We start from the raw sequence: 12874 nt of genomic DNA, 5'->3' as shown, positions 1-12874 counted from the left end.
GATCAACAAATACAATGCCCTCCAAAACTTTCTCCATTGATCAAAAGGCTAGTTCTGCACAGCTGCTTCCCTAGGAGTAGTTCCTGGAGCTTTAATGTTTGACAACCAGCTCCCCCTACCTTCAGGTTGGTTGGCAACAGGAATATAGGGCGATCTACCCTAGTAGTTACATGACTATGTCCTGACTACTCCTATGCTCCGAGAATCTACTGGCCACAGACATAGGAGAGGAGGGATGATGCATTCACCTTGGTTTCCTCCCGGGTAGAGAATGTAATCAATGGAAGGAACGGACCTGCTTCTCATCTACTGAGAATACCCTCTACTTGACAAGTTTTCCTAAAACTTTGATAGAGTATTTGGTTCTGAGGATGGCCGACAAAACTTTGTTAGTGTCCAAAGTTACAAAGGGGCCCGTTCATAAACCCTTCTTAAGTAGGCGCGCTCTTTTGAATTTAAGACATGATGCAATTGCACAAGGTTCTCTCATCCAAGATCATTCTTTGGGCAAATACACTTAATTGACTGTCCCAGTTTAGAGGTTTTAGGTTATTCCTACATCATTGTGTGGTGGAAAGGCTTTGTTTCTCTCCATCATTAGACTTGTTCGCCAGGAAGTAGGACAGGAAACTTCCGGGATTCTCCTAGTTGCAGACTGTTGGCGAAGCTTGAAGGAACTTTACATCTCCAGGAATCATAGAAACACCTTTCCACCGCTTTTTTTTTTTTTTTTTTTCTCTCCCTTGTTTCGGTAATTCCTCAGCAGTTGATTGAAGACATACAGATTCAGTGATCATGTTTCCAAGCAGCCACATGCCAATTGGTACCCAGATTAGGTGTTTGTCTTACTTTCTTCATCAGGGCACCTTCTCAGTTACCGAGGTAATGATATCGCTCAGTCCCCGTTCAAAGTATTCAAGTTGGATTCACACCTAGATTCTTGTTGAGGGAGGACAGGTGACAATCTTAACCTTCTAGATAGCCCTAGCTGCTTGAAGCATTTTCATGAGTTCTCAAGTTTCTTAAATATACCCGCTGAATCATTTTATTTCAAACAGCCCCTCAAAATTATTTATGTCTCCTATCCTTTATATTTTGGTCATGTACAAAACGAAAAAGATTTGTCATAATTTGCTAAGCTCCTCTGTTCTGCCCAGTAATAATTCTAGTAGGCTTTAGTATACTGTAGAAGTGGCTTAACGTCTAGTTCTGTTGAAAGGTTTGTTTTATGAATAGAACTTACCTGGCATTTATATATATATATAGCTTAGTCTCTGATGTCCGGCAGAATTTTTCAAAACTCGCGGCAACCGCTGTAGTGGTGGTTGTGCGGTTAGGTGGTTAACAACCCTTACAGGGTGGTACTTGGAATCATTCCCGTTTTCTGTTCCTCAGATCATCTCTGCCGGTTGGACTGACAACATCGTTGGTCCGCCATTGGATTTTTTCGTTTCGCTTTCCGTGTCGCTGTACCGGACTTATTTTTGGTGAAGTACATTGACTTGGGGTTTTGGCAATCGCTTTTGTGTTTATTCTGTTATTACTGTTTTGTTTAATATGAGTGAGAAACTTCATTTTCGTGTGTGTAAATGAGGAATGCAAGGTGAGGTTACCGTTCGGTAGACCCTCACACTGTTTGTTTGGGTTGCAGGGGTTTTGATCGTGCACTTGATGAAAGGTGCAAGGAATGTGAGGTTTTGAGCGAGAAAGAATGGTTAGCTATGAAGCGCTATGTGCACAAGTTAGAGCTAGATAAAGTCAGGAGGGCTTTGAGATCTAAATCTAAATCTGCTAGTGAGCGTAGTTCAGATATTTCTATTGACCCATTAATTAATTCCTCTTTGGAAGTTGAACCTTCCCCTGAGGTAGTAACTCCTGCCCCTTCTACAGGAACGGTATCTGCGGATGACCCTCAGTACGCCAGGATGGCGGCTGAGTTGAAGGCTATTAAAGGCCAACTTTCAGCCTTAAAAGGTAAGAGTGAGAGTGAGATTAGTGCTAGTGAAAGGGCAGTGGAGGTGGCGACTGATCGAACCTGTCATTACCCTAGGTCTAGACCTCTACCAAGCTCCCAGGACCAAGGGAGAAGGTACGTCAACGGCCGTAAGGGAGTGAGAGGTACGTATCCTCGGTCAGCCGTCGTCTCAGACAGTCCTGTTGCATTTTCCCAGGCTGCTCTTGACCGCCACGGAAAAGGCGTGTCGGAAGTGATGGTGTCCTCCCCGAACCCCTCTCCCAGACGCAAATGGCAGTATGAGGCTTCGAGACCAACCAAGAGAAGGTGAAACCGAACTGAACAGACTCGTTCTCGCTCTCCCTGTTCAAGTAGCCCCAAACCTTGTCCTTCTGAGGATGACTTGGACTCCATTCCAGTGAAAAGGCCAAAGCCGAGAGACGAAAGTCAAGACAGACCGTCCAGAGATCCTTCTCCTTCAACCAGCGCTACTCGACAGCCATCGCCTAAGGAACTGCAGGATCCAGCAGCAGTCGCTAAGTCGTTTATGATTGTTCTGCAAAAGCAGCTTTTTTCTTTGGTTCAAGCTTTTAGCCGCCCTTCCCCCCAGTAGGACAGACATAAGGACGACTCGTTTACCAGTCAAGAAATCGGTCTCTTAAGAGGGAACGGAGTTCCTCTCCCAGGGAACCTCGGCGCGATTCGTCAAAGGCGAGGTACCGCGCTTCTTTGTCATTGACTCGTCTCCAGAACGCTGGCGATTCTCGACATCAGGACGATTCCGTCTCTTGCTCGCGGCGCCAGGACGATTCCATCTCTCACTCGCAGTGCCAGGACGATTCCAGCCTGCTTCTCCAGGACGATTCCGCTTTTCGTCGCCAGGACGATTGCAGCTCTCGGCACAAGGACGCTTCCAACTCTCGGCGCCAGGACGCATCCGTCTACCGCCTCAAGGACTCTTCTAGCGCTCGGCGCCAGGACGATTACAGCGCGCGGCGCCAGGATGCATACAGCCCTCTCCTAGAGGACGCATCCTACGATTTACCTCTTTTGGATGCAGGTGAACCTTCAGCCCGAAGAGAGACTGTAGTAGAGGTGGGACAGTGGGACAAGATCTTGAGGATGTCTCAGAGGATGAAGACAAGCCTGCGAACGCAGCTGGGGATTGTAAGATTCTCTCTCGCCTCCCTCCTTGAGCTTTATGGGGAGGAGTTTCAACCTGCTGCCCCTCGTTCTCCTCAATCGCAGTTTAGCAGGAAGGCCAAAAAGCAGTCAGCCTTCATCAAAATGAAGCTCTCCATCTCTGCCAGGAAGGCTCTAGGTAAAGTTTATGAATGGATGAAGGAGCTTAGACAAGCGGTTAAGACCACCTTCTCTTTTCCACCAGCTCGACTTGCTTCGAAGGCGGGCATGTAGTACGAGACCGGAGAACCTCTGGGACTGGGAATTCCTGCCTCCTCCCCGGGGGACTTCTCTGGTATTGTTGACTCTGCTAGAAGGCATGCCCTTAACTGAGCGAAGGTTATGTGGTCAATGTCTGAGCTTGACCATGTCGTCAAGGGGATTTTCCGAGCCTTTGAAGTCTTTAGTTTTTTGGACTGGTCTCTAGGTACTCTGGCCAGGAAAACTGAACAAATGGAGGTAACAGAAGACCTTACTAGTATTCCGACATGCATGGACAAACTCTTAGGGATGGGTCTAATGAGTTGGCTTCCCTTTTTTCGGCAGGAGTTTTGAAGACGAGGGCCCTGTTATGTGCTTTTGCTTCCAGATCAGTGACTGTTGCACAGAAGTCTGAGCTCCTTTACGTCCCTCTCTCAGAACACCTCTTTCCTGAGTCCTTTTTCAGGGACATTACCCTTTCGCTTGCACAAAAGGCCACTCAAGACCTCCTGTCGCGCTCTGCTAGAAAGCCTTTGCCAGTCATTCCTTTGTCTCTGAAGAGAGAGGAGAGGAAATATCAACAGCCCTTTCAAGGTAGTGCTCCTTTGAGATCAGACTTCAGGGGAAGAAGGCAGGAGACGGGTGGAAGGATGAATAGAGGTTTGTTTAGATCCCGCTCCAAGAAATGAAGTTCAATTCCTCCAGACAGTGGTAGGAGCAAGACTCACTTTTTTGGCAGGCTTGGAAGAAAAGAGGGGGCGGACGCCTGGTCCCTCTCGGTCATCAAGGAGGGATACAAGATTCCTCTTTTGAAGAAGCCTCTGCTTTCAAATAGTCCTCTAGCCTTAGTGGCTCAGTATTCGGATGCAGTGAAACCAAGGGCCCTACTGGACCTGGTGGACCAGATGCTGGAGAAGGGAGTGATAGAACCAGTTCTGGAACTATCCTCCCCAGGTTTCTACAATCGCCGGTTTCTGGTACCCAAGGACTGTGGTGGATGGAGACCCGTTCTGGATGTCAGCTCTCTGAACATCATCTTGAAAAAGACAAAATTTACCATGGAGACGACTCAGTCCATCTTGGAAAAGACAAAATTTACCATGGAGACGACTCAGTCGGTGTTGGCAGGAGTATGTCCAGGGGACTGGATGGTGTGTCTGGATTTACAGGACGCTTATTTTCACGTCCCCATCCATCCGACTTCAAGGAAATACCAGAGAATCATGATCCAGGGCAAGTGCTTCCAGTTCAAGACCCATTGCTTCGGCCTCAGCATTGCTCCTCAAGTCTTCACCAGAGTAATGGCAAACGTGGCAGGGTGGCTTCACCAAGAGGGGATAATAGTGTATATCTATCTGGACGACTGATTGATAAGATCGCGGTCGAAAGAAAAATGTCTGGAGGACCTACAAAAGACTTTCATGATGGCTCAAGAACTGGGTCTCGTCATCAACAGGGAGAAATCTCAGACCGAGCTGAGTCAGACTATTCTTTATTTGGGGATAGTTCTGGACTCTGTTCGTTTTCGGGCTTCTCCCTCCCAAGAGAGGCAGACCAGGTGCCTCGAGAAGGTTTGAGAATTCTTGAAGAGACAGAAGTGCTCAGCTAGGTATTGGATGAGTTTGTTGGGAACCCTCTCCTCACTCGAACAGTTTGTCTCTTTAGGAAGACTGCACCTCAGACCTCTTCAACACTTCCTATCAAAGGTGTGGAACATGAGGATTCAGGAAGACTCCTTTTCCTTCCCCATTCCAGCAGAAGTCTAGGATCATCTGATTTGGTTGCTGGATCCAGCATTGTTAGGAGAAGGAATCTCTCTGTACAGGAAGAACCCAGACCTAGTGTTGTTCTCAGATGCTTCGGAGTCAGGATGGGGAGCAACACTAGGAAGCAAGGTCTCAGGCTCTTGGGAAAAGAATCAGACCGGATGGCACATCAACAGGAAAGAGTTGATAGCCATTCTGTTAGGACTGAAGGCCTTCAAAGACTCTGTGTCAGGGAGGATAGTGGAGGTCAACTCTGACAACACCACGGCTCTAGCTTACATCAGAAAGCAAGGGGGAACTCACTCTCTGTCTCTGTTTGAAACAGCAAAGGAGCTCCTTCTATGGTCAAAGGAAAACAAAATAGAACTGTTTACAAGATTTGTGCAGGGACAGAAGAATGTAAGCAGACATGCTCAGCAGGAAAGGGAAAGTTCTTCCCACAGAATAGACCCTCAACCAACAGGTCTGTCCGAGTCTGTTGAAGTTATGGGGGAGACCTTTAATAGACCTCTTGGCCTCCAACCAAAACAAGAGGGTCCCCAACTACGGCCCCCTAGTCCCAGACGAGGAGGCAATAGCAGTAGACACCTTCTTGACGGATTGGACGGGGATGGACACATAAGCGTTCCCCCCGTTCAAGATCATCAATCTGGTCGTCAGGAAATACGCTCTCCTCGAATCAGGAAAAATGATCCTAGTAGCTCCATTCTGGCCAACGAGAGAATGGTTCACGGAAGTAGTGGATATGTTGGTGGACTTTCCAAGAAGCCTTCCTCCAAGTCCAAAGCTTCTCAAACAGCCCCACTTCGAGAGGTATCATCAAAACCCCCTCGCTCTAAGACTGACTGCCTTCAGACTATCAAGAAACTTGTCAGAGCGAGAGGTTTTTCTGCGCAAGCTGCAAGAGCTATCGCCAGAGCGAGGAGGGTCTCTTCGCAAAGAGTCTACCAATCTAAGTGGGAAATCTTTAGAGCTTGGTGTAGGCAGCACAAAGTTTCCTCAACCACTACCTCTGTGAGCCAAATAGCAGATTTTTCTTTGTTCCTCAGACAGGATGCTAAACTGGCCGTATCCACGATTAAAGGGTATAGGAGTATGCTCTCAGCTGTCCGTAGGCACAGACGCTTAGATTTGTCTCAGAATAAAGACTTGCAAGACCTCGTGAGGTCTTTTGAGACAACTAAGCAGGCTCAGTTAAGGCCCCCAGCTTGGAATCTGGATGTGGTTATAAAGTTCCTATGCACCATGAAGTTCGAACCCATCTCACACGCTTCTCTTAGAGATGCTACGAAGAAAACCCTCTTCCTGATAGCTCTGTCCACAGCTAAAAGGATCAGCGAGGTTCACGCTATTGAGAAACAAGTGGGCTTCAACCAGAATGGACCAGTATGTGCGTTGAGGGTTGACTTCCTCGCCAAGAACGAGAATCCATCAAAACCCTGGCAGAGAACTTTTGAGGCCCCTAACCTCGCTTATCTAGTGGGTCAAGAGCAGGAGAGGCTCCTCTGTCCAGTTAGAACCCTCAGAGCGTTTATATCTCACACTAAGAATGTTAGAGGTGCATCTAATTCCTTACGGTGCTCAGTGAAAGATCTGCAAAAGCCCCTTTCAAAGAATGCATTGTCATTCTTCCTGAGGGAAACTATAAGAGAAGCTCACCTCTTGTGTGAGGAGCAGCACTTCGGCCTTTTGAAAGTAAGGGCTCACGAAGTGAGAGCTATTGCTACTTCGCTGGTATATCGTAAGAATATGTCAGTTAGGCAGATTATGGATGCAACGTTCTGGAGAAGCAACTCTGTGTTCGCCTCTCATTACCTCAGAGAGGTAAGAGTGGATTATGAAAGGTGTTACACCTTGGGCCCATACATAGCTACAGCTTCTGTTTTAGGCAAAGGAATTACTACCTCCCCCTCAACCTTAGCTTTTGTATGCCTGTGTTTGGGTTGGTGTTTTTACAGTTGTCTGAGGACTTTGACTTGTGGTACAGTAACCTCAGTCTAGCTATAGTTTATATCTATTCTGCAAGGTTAGGGGGCTAGTTTAAGTATGGTTGAAGTTTTTAAAAAAGGGGCATAGGTAGTTCTGAAGTCTAGTCAAGATGTTGGTCTCGCCCAGTTTGACAGACTCGATTGAATTGTTTTCAGCATGACAGGTCCACTCCTGGCTGACACTCCTAAGGGAAAGCGACGCAAGAGGCAGGAACCTTTGAAGTCTGCCACCTTAGCAGGTAAGGAATCAAGGTGTTTTTTCTCCTACAACTTATTGTTGTTTTCCCAACGATGTTAACTGTCTGTCACCCTCCTCCAAATGTGTGAATCAGCTATATATATATATATAACTGCCGGGTAAGTTTTATTCATAAAAATGGAGTTTTTATGATAAAACGAAGTTTTATGAATACTTACCTGGCAGTTATATATATATTTTAGGGCCCACCCAGCTCACCTCAGGAGACAGGTCGGGCAAAGATGATCTGAGGAACAGAAAACGGGAATGATTCCAAGTACCACCCTTTAAGGGTTGTTAACCACCTAACCGTACAACCACCACACAACGGTTGCCACGAAGTTTTGAAAAATTCTGCCGGACGTCAGAGACTAAGCTAATATATATAACTGCCAGGTAAGTTCATAACACTTTTTTAGTATAGATTTTTGTGCAAGAGGTTATAGTATCCTTTTAAGTTGTATTTATGTTCATATGAAAAACAACTTTTAACAATGTAATGAATCCTCATCACAGGTCTGCATTAAAAGATCATACTTATTTCATTAAGCAAGTGAAAGGATATGCACCCTTATGTGGTGTACTTTAGCCCCCTATTTTAGCTCTGCTAAGCTATTCCTAATTAATGTTAGTATTTTGCTTACTTATAAGTGTGTGTTTGTGAATCACCGGTAGGGATCAAGTGTCATTGTTAAATCTGGTGTTAAGGTATCTTACTTTGTTCTTGGTAACAAGGTATTTTACTTTGTTATATGGTAGTTATCTACAGTATATGTACTTTTATACTGTATCTCAGAGGATAGGTAATATTGGTTTTTCTTAATTTGGACTTTACCAATATTTATTGACCTATTGATATTGCAGGACTGGATTATCATATGTTCATTATTAATATTTTTTTAGCTGGAAGGAAATTGAAACCATATATATATATATATTTTTTTTTTTTTAATTGAAACCTATTAAGTACTTATCTCAATCATGTTAAAGACTGACTACATTTTCCTTTCATTTTAAGACTAAGAATTCTACATCAACTCTTATCATTGCAGGGGTAACACTGGAGGATTGTGGATTGGTCTTGAAACAACCTGCACCAAGAGAAGACAATGGGGTCCCACATACGTACATTTCCATGCTCTGCTTTTCCTAAGGAAGTCTGTCTCTATCATGAGCGAACTGGTTCTCACCAGCTACTGTAGTAGAGTAGAAAGATGTAGTGGGCAATGCATCCAAAGCAGCTGTACACAGAGTGTGATAGCTGTACCAACTGAAGACTGAGAGCACTGGCATGATCATTGGCAAGGAAAGCACTTATGCAACAAGCCATAACAAACACCTGTACTGGTGCATGCAGGTAAGGTGGCAACCCCCTGTATCTATTGCCTCGCCACCAGGGCATAGGTTGCTGGCAACGGGCAGCGTGGCCGGGGTATTTGTGGTGTCAATGCATGATGCCCTGGCAAGTAAGGTCTTGCAAACTCGCTGTGGTGAGCTCAGTGCATAGCTGAAACCACGGGCAGATCTACGTCAGGCAGAGAAGGTCCTCCACCTGGCTAGGATTGGTGTACATGATGCAAGACTCGCCAACGAGACTAAGGTCTGCCTTGGAGAAAAGTACTCTTACTCACCCTCCCTCCCACAATAGGTCTGCGAGAAGTTCATTCAAAGAGGCCCCTCCTCCTATGCGAGAAGTTCATTCAAAGAGGCGAAGGAACCCGAGTTGTTGCTACACTGGTGTACAGGCAGAACAGCAAGTTCTCCCTCATGAGGTCGGAACACCAGGTAAAGATCCTGAAAGAACTAGCCTCACAAGACACCAAGGGACTTGCAGTGTCCTTCCTACCTTATTAGTCGTCTAGCTTCGCAAACCTACGCGACGAAGAGCTACAGCGAGGCATCAACCATACATTTGTGGAAGCTTGAGGGAGCAACCACTCGGGCATGGGACACCTCTCTCACGAAGGAGAAAGCCGCAGGTCACCTGGTGGTGAACCTCTGGCCAGTGCAGAACCCTCAACGTGCTTAACAAGGTCAAGTTGAGGGGGGCCTTCCACTGCACGCTGCTAAGCTTAGCTGGATGGTCAAGCAGAAGTCGAGAGTAGCAAAGAGACAAGAGAAGCTCCTTTGGTATACAGACTCCCAAGTGTCTGGGAGAACATCGAAGTCAACCTCTGGGGAGGCAGCTGTTTGTTGCACAGGAAAAGGCGCATCTCGTCAGCAGAGATACCCCACCCCCTATGGCTGAGGCCGGCTATGCTTCTCCAAGGGAAATAATGGAGTCCTCAGAACTGCAAGGATGAACAGAAGGTCAAAAGCCCACCACTCTTGCCCAACCGGAGCAAAGTCAGAGTAACGGGAACGAACTGACAGTTAGAACAGCATGGTTTATTTGCCTTTGAGAATATAGACTTGATGGGGAAAAGCCCTCTCAGCCAACTCCTTCCGGCGTCTACCGTATCACTGCCATTGGGAGGGTGGCCACTCGCTACAAGTAGATTCCAACATACTGGAGTGACCATTGCACGCAGGGAAACTCCTGCAAGATTCCATCTATATGGCCAACTAAAGTGCCGCACCGACTTCTTCAATGCCCAGGCTAATGCTGCATCGTGGAGCCTAACATACAGTCATCTGAAAGAAAGAGAAACGAAAGTTTTAAAGTTAATGCCAGTTTGTATCTAATTGTTGGAACAAGCAAATGGGTTGGCATCCGTTCACCAGTATAAAAAGTGTCATCAATGTTAAAAGTGCGAGTGTGAGCAAAGCAACCAGTCTACCCCCCCGCTAGCTAGGGGTGTGTAATTACACAGCTTAAAATATATTGGCCAGTTTCAGCAATTGCCGAACGGGTTTGTAATTAGAGCTGAAACAATTCAATACTTAACTGGGATTTATATGCAATTCTTTCAAAGGAAGGAACAATTTAAAAATCTAAAATTACAAAACATTTTCCATTTCATACAAGACTTATTTTAACTATTCGACCAAAGATAATCAGCGATATTAAAGCTAAAATTACACTAAATGCATAAACATCTCCAAGTTTCACCTCAAGATAAAAGCATATGTGGTTCCTATAATGGAAATATGTGAAAACATTTTTCTCTAAGTGGAAAGAAAAGTAACCTAACAGTTTCAGTGATATTACCAAACCTACATACACCAGCTAATGACCATAAAGATCCGAGTGCCTCGGTTGAGGAATTTTACAGTTGACAAAAGCAACAAATATCCTCCCCCCCTCCCTCTGCATAAATCTAGTACTTTAGTTAGTAGTAGGTTGGCCAGGGCACCAGTCACACAAGGTACTACTACTGCAGAGTTATTGGGGTCCTTTGACTCGCCAAACAGGAATACTTTGGATTCATCTCTCAGGTTACGGCTCTTTCCTTTTGCCTACATATACAATAAATAGTCTGTCCTATTCTTTACATTCTCCTCTGACCTCTCACTTGATTACCAAACATTCCTTTGCTAAAGGGGTTAACTAATGCAATGGGGTTACTTTCCTTTTGATAAGGGTAGAAGAGGCAATAGCTATGATAAGCAGCTCTTCTACAAGGACATAGTTCTCTGGTCTTGGATAGTGCCATAGCATCTGTACTATGGTCTTTCACTGTCTTAGGGTCGAGTTCTCTTGCTTGAGGGTACACTCGGGCACACTATCCTATCCTATTTCTCTTCTTGTTTTATAAAGCTTAAATAGTTTACATATGAAAGATTTATCTTGATAATGTTACTGATCTTTGGAAGTTTTATTTTATTTTTTAATAATTTCTCTTGCAATTTCCCTTATTTCCTTTCCTCACTGGAGCCCTCGAGTTTAAGGCCTCCTGCTTTCCAACTCGGGTTGTAGCTTAGTAAGAAATAATAATAAAAACCCAATTTAATCAAGATAAATCAGCCATACCCCTCAGACACTTCATCTCATAACATTCAATTTCTGTCACTTCCATTTCCAACAATTCCAATCCATACATACCAGTTGGTACAACCACTTTCTCATACAGTTATCTCTCTACATTCATGCCTAACACTATTCTTCACTACTCCCTTCACTGCCCCCCCCCCCCCCCTTTCATTTACTCTCCGACATACATCTGCTTCAACTCCATTAGCTGGAACAACTTTCCCAAAGTACTTAAACTGATCTACTTCAAGTAACTCCATTCAACGATTCTCCCTTCTCATAACCTTACTCTTCCAAACTTTGTCACTAATCGACCAAGCTTCTCTTCCGATTCTGCAACCAGTACAGTATCATCTGCAACTAACAACTGATTTACCTTCCCTTCATGATCACTCTCGTCTATCAGTTTTAATCCTCGACCATGCACTCTAGCATTCACCTCTCTCACCACTAACAAACAAATTTAATAACATCCCACATCCACTCAAACCGCTGGTTCACTTAATTTCCTATCCTAGCACATGCTTTACTACCTTTGTATAAACTCTTTCACTGCTTGCAACAACCTTCCACCAATTCCATATACAGTAACCTCATCACATTCCACATCGCTTCCTTATCAACTCTACCATACGCTTTCTCCAGATCCATAAAGGCAACATACACCACCTTGCCATTGGCTAAACATTTCTCATATCTGCCCAACTGTAAAAATCTAATTCATAAATCCCCTACCTCTTCTAAAACCACACTGTACTTCTAAGACTGCATTCCATGTTCTATCCTTAATCCTATTTTTGGTTGTACAAAAAAATATTCAATGAAAATAAAACATTGTACAAATAAAACCACCAATAAAAATGAAAATAAAAAATAAATCTAAAAATAATTTTTATTTGTTCCTATGCATACTTTCCACATTCCCCACCACTAGCTATTCAGTCCCTCTCAAAATTCCTCATGACAAGCAATAATGCCCTAAACCAAGAACTGTACAACTCCAGTTGAAAAATTTACAAAAAAAATTTCAATAAAGAAAGGATGATCAACTGAAAAAATTTAAATCTGCATCCATCCCCTCATCCACTTATCCATACTACACTAAGTGCATCATTTGAAAGTTTCTTGATAAAAAAAAAATGTATTAGGATTAGACAAACTATGAGACAATGGAGATATTGTACATAACTGAAAATTAGGTTATCCAACCATTCCAACAATGCTTCAATGACATGCAATAAATCAGTTATTACAGTCAACATTACAGTATTACAGCCACAGTCATAAAACTATCCAGGAACTGACATTTGTTGTAGTCCAAAATCAATTTCATAGAATATAAAGCTGGATGATTTTGGGCTATTACAGTACAATAAAAAAAAGTACTAAATCTAACGGTCACTGTCAAGGAAAATTTACCATTAATAAAATAATTACACAAACCATGACTCATTATAGTTTTCCCCACAGAAGGTGTCCCAGGACATTCCACAGCCTCTGAACTAACCCAATGTGGGAATCATGAACATCAACAACAACAGTAACAACAAAAATTAAATACATAAATGATTTTGATGTAGGAAAAATCTATTTTGGGGTGAAATAGCCATGTCATCCTGATGGAAGTTCCTT

At 44.2% G+C, this 12874-nt stretch overlaps 1 long non-coding RNA gene across 1 annotated transcript in view; it reads left to right on the top strand.

The window, feature by feature from the left end:
* Positions 1-12057, top strand: part of LOC137632270 (uncharacterized) — a 66623-nt gene extending 54566 nt beyond the window's left edge. Inside the window, exon 3 of the long non-coding RNA XR_011042037.1 lies at positions 8382-12057. This is a non-coding gene — a long non-coding RNA (uncharacterized lncRNA). The remainder of the gene's footprint in view (positions 1-8381) is intronic.
* Positions 12058-12874: the final 817 nt, after the last annotated feature.

This window comes from Palaemon carinicauda, chromosome 41, assembly GCF_036898095.1.
Source record: "Palaemon carinicauda isolate YSFRI2023 chromosome 41, ASM3689809v2, whole genome shotgun sequence".
Classification (NCBI taxonomy): Eukaryota; Metazoa; Arthropoda; class Malacostraca; order Decapoda; family Palaemonidae; genus Palaemon; species Palaemon carinicauda.
This window is presented reverse-complemented; position numbering and strand designations above follow the sequence as displayed.